The sequence below is a fragment of the Hirundo rustica genome, chromosome 16, assembly GCF_015227805.2.
Source record: "Hirundo rustica isolate bHirRus1 chromosome 16, bHirRus1.pri.v3, whole genome shotgun sequence".
Classification (NCBI taxonomy): Eukaryota; Metazoa; Chordata; class Aves; order Passeriformes; family Hirundinidae; genus Hirundo; species Hirundo rustica.
Genome location: NC_053465.1, coordinates 436,045 through 443,877, shown reverse-complemented (window position 1 = coordinate 443,877; position 7,833 = coordinate 436,045). Strand labels below are relative to the sequence as shown.

General features: G+C 53.6%; 1 long non-coding RNA gene and 3 other non-coding genes across 6 annotated transcripts; all 4 read right to left on the bottom strand.

Moving 5' to 3' along the window:
- Positions 1-622: 622 nt before the first annotated feature.
- LOC120760073 (uncharacterized) lies at positions 623-3,673 on the bottom strand. Of its 3 annotated transcripts, none has more exons than XR_009208357.1 (4): positions 3,557-3,673; positions 2,731-2,879; positions 1,839-2,047; positions 623-1,389 (listed from the first exon to the last, which is right to left on the bottom strand). It is a non-coding gene; the product is annotated as an uncharacterized LOC120760073 (long non-coding RNA). The 3 variants fall into 3 exon arrangements; XR_005703275.2 differs by having other exon boundaries at positions 632-1,389; positions 1,839-1,956; XR_005703276.2 differs by having other exon boundaries at positions 634-1,389; positions 1,839-1,956; positions 2,744-2,879.
- Positions 2,028-2,118, bottom strand: LOC120760331 (small nucleolar SNORD12/SNORD106). Its single transcript, XR_005703353.1, has one exon. It is a non-coding gene; the product is annotated as a small nucleolar SNORD12/SNORD106 (small nucleolar RNA).
- On the bottom strand, positions 2,980-3,070 carry LOC120760330 (small nucleolar SNORD12/SNORD106). The gene has a single exon (XR_005703352.1). It is a non-coding gene; the product is annotated as a small nucleolar SNORD12/SNORD106 (small nucleolar RNA).
- A 65-nt stretch (positions 3,674-3,738) lies between the features above and the next one.
- On the bottom strand, positions 3,739-3,823 carry LOC120760332 (small nucleolar SNORD12/SNORD106). Its single transcript, XR_005703354.1, has one exon. It is a non-coding gene; the product is annotated as a small nucleolar SNORD12/SNORD106 (small nucleolar RNA).
- Between the last annotated feature and the right edge of the window lie 4,010 nt (positions 3,824-7,833).

The window sequence follows — 7,833 nt, the reverse complement described above, 5'->3', positions numbered from 1 at the left end:
CGGCTGCACAGCGCCCCCTGCGGGCTGCAGAACCACCGAACCCCAAAGGCGGGACCCCCCAGCTCTGGAACCCCGAAACCAGCTCTGGAACCCAAACCCTGCCTCCAGCATTCAGGGGTTGCCTGGGATTAGTAACCTACCGACCAGGGTAATTAGTAACTTACCAAGTTTCAAATTTGATCCTGATCGATATATGCAATGGCAGCTGAGCTTGAAACCAGAGCTGAGCAACTGTTGTTGCAGAGGTAATAAAACATGCAAAGAACACGTTTCAGCTGCATCTGTGCCCACAGCTCTCACTGGACAAGCATTCTCCTCCCTACAGAATGTTTACTGGTAGGTCTGCTCATTACCTTGATGAAAGTAATTGTATTAGCAGTTCTGGTCCCTCACCAATACATAGTTTCAAGAGATCATGCTGCTTACATTAATTGAATGCTAAAAATCTCTACTCAATTTAATTGAAGACAGCTTTGAGTGTTGAATAGATTTTCCATCATTGCTGTTTCCTACTAAGCAGAGGTGCCAAAGGCCACTATCAGCTCAGACACCCAAAATTCCATCCCAAAACCACAGAAACTGATGAATTATGCTGAGGGACAGCCCTTGTCCAGAGGCTGAGCACAGACCTGCAGCACAGCAGCAGGCACAAGCCTCAGACAGCACTTGTTCTCCAGGGAATGTGCAGCTGCTGCTATGAGATTGTGGCTGTTTTTGGTGCGAGGCAGCAGCAGGCAGCTCCAGCATCACTCAGCACACTGGTGCTGTGTTCCCCAACTCCAACTGGGAGACACAGGAATGAGCTGTTTCACGTGGGTCAAGAGAATGTCAGTCACCAGACTCACCCATTAGTCAGATTTTATTAAAACCAGGCTCCCAACAGAACAGAAACACTGTGCTACAGCATTCCAGACACCTCCTGCCCACTTCTCCAGCTGCCAGGGACACAGCACTGAAGCGTTCTGGATGGCAGGGGAGCCAAGCCTGACTCCTTTCCTCACACAAGAACATCCTCCCATACACCCAGGAGAGGCTCCTTGCCTTTCAGGACAGCAGCAGGATGACACGAGCTGCCAGGCAGGGAATGCAGCCCCTGCAGACAAAAGCATCCAACTGCATTAAACATGCAGCAAGTTCCAGAATCCATTCCAGTTACATGCCTTGTACCCAGGGGACAAAATACCTAACACCCTCCATTTCAGCTGGCAGGACACAAATTCATCACTCTTGACAGCTTTGAGAAGGTCAGAGCTGTTGCACGGTGATGGGAATGCTGTGGCTTAGATGAGAATCCCAGGCAGCAGTATGGGAGCAGCAGAACCATCTGTCTTCTTTAGCACAACACTGAAACTCCAGCAGGGCCCAGGAAAACCTCTTACCAATATTAACCTGTCAAGAGAAGAGCCAGCGTTCTCACTCTACCACAAACAGCAAATAGACAGCTTTCTAATGCACCCCAGCCCCCATGAAAGCCACTGGACAAGGGCTGCTCTGCAAAGAGCAGCAGTTTCCTCCCTGCCAGGCACTCTACACAGGATGAACTCAGACTGCACTGTGGGAGCTTTTGGAGCAGGACTTGACTTCTCCGCCACTAATTGAGATCTTTGGAAAGAACTTCACCTAACAGGAACTTCCCTGCAGGAAACAGGAGTATTTTAACAGGGATACTCAGGTTTTAGCACTTACAAAGGCCCCTTCTGCAATACTAATCCCCACTCTGCCAAACCTCCAGGGATTTTAACTTGTGATACCACTGTAGAAGCAGTTTCCTTGCAGAAAGGCGTTCTTTCCCTTTTTCTTTATTAAAGCCAGTGAACATAGGTGAATTACACACTTACCATTCTCCCTTGGCAAAGAGGTACACAAGGTGGAGCAAACCAGACTATGTGCTCATCGCACACATCTTCACTTCAGGTCTCTCAAAGCCAAATCTGCCATTTCTGTCTTCACAGTGCCCTGGGGGTAAAGCCAAGGGGACCCATCAGCACCAGACCCTGCCAGGGTGTGGGACACAGCAGCACTTCCCAGCTGGTGCATCAGACACGATCTGGCTTGAACAACAAGAAATCAACACTGTCGCTCTGATGGGGAAAAAAATCAGTCATCATTTACACCAGCAAGTCCCAGGAGATGTGGCTGCACTCCCCCGACAGCTGTGCAACAGCCCCACGCTCCCTGGCAGAGCCAGGGGCAGCACAGGCCAAGAGCAGAGCAAGTGCGAGAGCCATGCCCACACTGGCAGTCCCCGTGCACTCCCTCAGCCTGGCCAGCAAGGGTCAGGGCGGGAGATCCTCGCCAGCAGCACCTCCCACAGGGACACGCTTCAGCCAGAACGGGCCCTGCTCCCTGCTGGGGCAGCTCCTCACCCACGGGTGTCTGTGCACAGGGCCCTTAAAGTGAGCCCTCTGAACACAGAGCAGCAGCGAAGGCACCAGGACTGAGCTGTGAGCGGCTGCACTGGTCCAGCTCCACACACACACACGGGCAGCTTGCAGCTTCCTGGCCTGCTGGCTGCTACTCACTTCGGACATGATGGAACAGGAGAGGCCCAAAGGACCTCAATCCAACACTTCTGCAGGAGCAAAATCCCTGTACTTTCACTTCCACAATACCTAGGTTAACACTCATCAGTATGCTCTCGGGATAAACTGAAAGCAACTCCCTTGCAGAAAGGTATTTCTTCACCTCCCTTCTCCTTTTTAAATTTAATTAAACATGTGATTCACTTACTTCAAAGACTTACTATTATTTGCTAGAGGTTCAGGCATGGTAGAGCACACCAGACAGCTGCCCACATCACACACTTCTTCATTGTCAGCCGCAGCCTCAACTTCAGATCTCCCCAAGACTCAGCCTCCCACATCTAGGTTCACAGTGCCCTGGGGGTAAAGCCAAAGGAAACCATCAGCACCAGGCCTCTGATTCCAGTATTTTGGGCATTTTTAAACACCAGGGTGTGGGACACAGCAGCACTTCCCAGCTGGTGCATCAGACACGATCTGGCTTGAACAGCAAGAAATCAACACTGTCGCTCTGATGGGGAAAAAATTCAGTCATCATTTACACCAGCAAGTCCCCAGGAGCTGCAGCTGCGCTCCCATGACAGCTGTGCCACAGCCCCACGCTCCCTGGCAGAACTACGGGCAATAAGGCAGCTCATGTAAATCCTTCCCCCAAAACGTGGCTGGTCAGCATGCTCTACAGGTACACAGGACAGGGAAATAGTCCCAAAAAAATGGAGAACACCGATGTATGGAGGTTCTAGAGCAGAGCTCAAGACTGCCAATACACTGAACAGAAAAAGAGGCATCAGGCAGAGATGAACGGGTTATTACTGCCTTCTGCGAAGCTCCTGTTCCCTGCCGGCAGGCGCCGTGCTGCCCGAGGCCATGAGCAGCGAGGCCGCAGGGTGCCCGGGCAGGAGCAGAGCCCAGCCAGCCCCGGAGTGGCACCACCCTGGCAACGCGCGGCCCGAGCAATCCAGCAACGCCTTTGAAGGAGCAAACATAAACACGTGCGGTTTTAGATCGGTACGGAATTTATTCTGCAGACTTACCGCCTGGCCGCCCTGGCAGAGGCTCGGGCCTGCCGGCGCACGCCGGGAAAGTGCCCTCATGGCCGGCCTGGCTCCGGGCAGGGGCTCCCGCAGCCGCCTCGGGCTCCGCCGCGCCCTACGGGGAACAAAGGACAGTGAGCATCGGGAGCGGAGGATGGTCAGCAACCGCCCGCGGCCGCTCCGCTGGTGCATCAGACACGACCTGGCTTGGACAGCGATAGTCAACACTGTCGCTCTGACGGGGAAAGAGTCATCATCTCCACCAGCGAGCGCCCGGACACGTCTGGGGAGCTCCGCGTGACCTTGCCGGGAAGAGCGGCCGCAGCTGGGCACAGGCCCCGGGCCGAGCGGGAGCGAGGCGGCCACACGGCGCGGGGGATGCCGCAGCGGGCGGACAGAGACGCCCCCGCCCGCCCGAAGGGGCCCGGCCGCACCCAGGGGAAGGAGCAGAGGGGAACCGCGGACCCTCCCAGCCCGGTCAGTACTCGCACCCACCTCGGCCGTTCCGGAGCAAGAGGCAGGGCCGCGCCGCGCGAGGCAATTTATGGGCGCCGCAGGCCCCGCCCTGGGCCCGCCCTGCCGCCCGCGCCGAGCGGCCGCCATCGCCGCCACGCCGGGCGTGCCCGGGCCCTGCGGAGCCGCTCCTGCTCCATCAGGAGCCGGGCCGGGCTCACGGGGAGGGGCCGGGCTGCCCTCCGCCGCCATTTCGCGGTGCCGCGCGGGCTGGGCGCTGCGCCGCGTGTCCGGGCCCGGCTGCGCGGCGGGCGGGGGCGAGCAGCGGAACCCGCGGTGTCGGTACGCTTGGTGTCCTTTACCGGGCTGGGCGAGCGTGGCTTCGGACGCTTAATTTTCTTTTACAAAATAAAATAAAATAGAACAGCTAAGGGACGTTCAGCGGCTCGTCCAAAAGCAGGAGCCGCCGCGGCGCTGATGTTCCTGGCGGCCGGGCTGAGCAGCGGCCGCGGCCCGGTTCGGTGTGCCCGCTCCGCCCGGCTCGGCGCTGTGTCGCGGGGGAACCCTGCCCTCTCTGCCCTACACAGCACCGGTGCTTGGCTTTTGGGTGCTTTAGACAGGTAACTCGTGTTGCGTTGAATAGTTTGCCGCTGAGTAACGTGAGGAATGGATGCAAAGGATGCGTCTTGAATGAGAACAGCCCAGTTTGTAACCCAAGCACTGCCGCGAGTGGTGATTTTTACAGCTAAAAATTCGCCTTGGGAGCGGGTGAGTGCGGCCACGCGGCTCTGGGGGAGCCCTGCCCCGCCGTCCCTGGGCGCCCGGGAATGTGCTCCCCGAGCCCCCGAGCGTGTGCGGGGCCGAGGCGGGGTCCTGCAGGAGCTGGCACCGCAGGACGCCGAGCTGTGCCCTCCCGGGGAGGGCAGGAGCTTCTGTCCCTGCAGTTACAGCAGCTGAAGAGGTGCGGCTGCGATGGAGGCACGCAGGAGCACGGGCAGGGCGAGGAACAAAGCCAGCAGCCTTTTCATCGGCTGGGACTAAAAGACGAGCAGCTGCGTCTTGCAGGAAGGAGCTCTGGTCCACACTGGCTCAGAATCAAGTCATGGCTCCATGCCTTGGTTTTTTTCTGTTTGTAAAATACACGCTGCTTAATTCAGCTCCTGTTAAAATGCTTTTTCCAAATTAAGTGTGTTTGTAGGCAACTAATTTTTGAAAGCAGCTTATCAAACAGGACTCGTGGAATAAGTCTCAACGCCGTTAATCCAAGTTCCAGAACACCAAAAGATGAAAAGACAATCAAAGGAAGGACATTTTAAGAGGATTACAGGGAAAACTAATCTTGTTACACTGCAAACCCCTGTCACATGCACTACACAAAAGGAACTGTAAACGTGATTTGTGTTGCCTAGCTTGGCAAGGAAGGGAAAATGAGGACGTCTGAGATAGCCAACAGCTGCAGCAGAACTTAGTATTAAATTTATTTACTTTTATATCTGGGTTTTATTCTCCTTGGCAAAACCAAGTGGGAAATGTCTTTAGCTAAATGAGTTCTTAGCTCAGTCAGGCTCGCTGAACTCAGGAAGTTCGTCAAGAGGCAGCAAAAGTCTCTCCAGCCCCAGTTCTCCTCCTCGTTTTCAGGCAGTGCAGCAGGAGCTCTGGTGCCCCACAGCCCATCTGGGCATCAGGGGACACTGCTGTGCCCTGCCCAGTGCCCAGGGTTAGGGTAAATGGCTGAAAACACTTTTTTTAAAGTACCACTGCCCCAAAGAATGTATTTGTATTCTCTGTCAGCATCTCCCGTGTGCCAGCACAGAATCATTCTTTGCCCTGGCCAGGGGAGATGGGGAACAATGAAATGTTCCTCAATTGCTATACAAGGCCTTGTCAGATTAAATGTTTCGTGTGCCATTCTCTTAACTGCTACACTGTTATAGTCCGGGTTCTTTTAATTTCAGAACTGACTATGAAGAAACCCAAACTTTAGTTGGGATACAACCTTTGCTTTTCCAATATAATAACCCAAATCAGAAAATCAGCACCGGATGCCTACAATATTCTTAACATTTCTAATACAGATTGTGATTTCTCAGCAAATAGACTTTATTAAAAAAAAAATAAAAAAAATCAAGAAAGTCCTTAAAATATCTCCCTGAACTGTTGGGTCAGCACCTTCACTGTGATAGTCAAAATAAAACAGCACACTAATGGGGGTTGGAAAAAGGCTTCATGAGCTTCTGCCAAATCACACACACTGTTCTTTTAGAATAGGAAAAATCCCAAACACAAAATTCACAGAATGGATTACTGCAGTGGCTCCAGGCTGCTTCCCATTCCCATTCTCATTCCCATTCCGCTCTCCTACAGAGCATTTTACAAGAGCTAAAAGGTGCATTTTAACTCTCATGCAGGCCAACATTCCCAAAAAATTTGGCACAGATTCTCTGAGATCTTAATCCTGAAACCTAGACTGATGGATCACAAAGTCATGTTTCTTCCCTGTGGAGTGAGGCCTTCAGGCACTGAAGCAGGAGCGGAAGCTGGTGAGCCCAGCCCTCCCTGTGCTGCCCTGTGGGCAGAACGGCAGCAGGGTGAAAAGGCAGGGGCAAGAAGGGGGCAGTTCTGAGGAGGAACAAGAACACTGTCTCAGCTGTGGCTCCTGCCTTTGCTGCGTCGGGCACAGAGGAGACAACGGGAAAAGCAAGGGACTGCAGTGCTCAGGCAAAGCCCCACTTTTATCCAGAGCTGATGTCAGCTTACCCAGATCCCACACAGTGCCACGGTGTCCCCCCAGGAGGCTGTGATTGCAGCAAGGTCTGCGAGAGGAGACGCTTCTCTTACACAGGGTGTTTGACAGCATTCAACAGCTCCCTGTGCAAAGTGCCCTAAGCCAGGTTCCTACAGAATACAGCACGAGCCCCAGGTGACTGCTGCAGAACAGTCCCAAGAGCAGGCTCTAGTCCCATTCGAGGAGAAAACAGCAGCAGATGAAGGAAGGGAGAACCTGGGCCCACTGCTGTCTGTGTGCTCCCTGCTTTCCGGTAGGAATTGTTTGGTAAGGAGTTTCTGAGTTGGAAAAATTTGCAATACAAAGCCTCAGCCTAGCAAGTTTCTTTTAATTTTTAAATGTACAGCATTTTAGTTCTACAAATGTAAAAAAAAATTAAAAACAAAGAAAAAAACCTTTACAATGTTTGGGGGTGTTTAGCTTATAATGATCACACCCAACGTGATTCAATGCAATCTGGTCTGCAGTTCCTGTGGCCCGATTGCTTTGGATGATGCAAATAAAATGGCCAAGACATGTAGCTCTGAGACAGCATCTGCAGGAACTGCTCTCTGTGGCAGGAGTTCCACGGGCGCTGCACACAGGTGTAGAGCTGCTCCTGCAGGTGACAGGTAAGTAAACACTGACCGTAGCTCACACTGGACGAGACACCGACACCGACACCAGCCCGCGGGCCAGCGCTGCCGCAGGAGCCCAGCGCCGCCCCGGCACGGCCGTGGCTCAAGTCACAACCAGACAGGGAGAGAGTTCAAGTCTCTCCCTCGAGGAAGTCCCATCCACTGGCTGTGCCAGGTTCCTCGTTTAAGTGAACTGTTAAAGTTTCACTTCCAAGTCTGGTTTGAGCTCCCATTAACACAGCTGCACTAACATCGCGGCACAAATAACAAACTGTACTCACGTCACTTTGCGCTCCCTTGCCCTGCCGGGTCTGCACGCCCTGCACAGAACACAGAACATTCTCTATGCGCTCGAGAACCACTGCAAGTTACTCCACAGCTTCACACACTGCCCGGACTAGAGCACAAGCATTACAAATCTA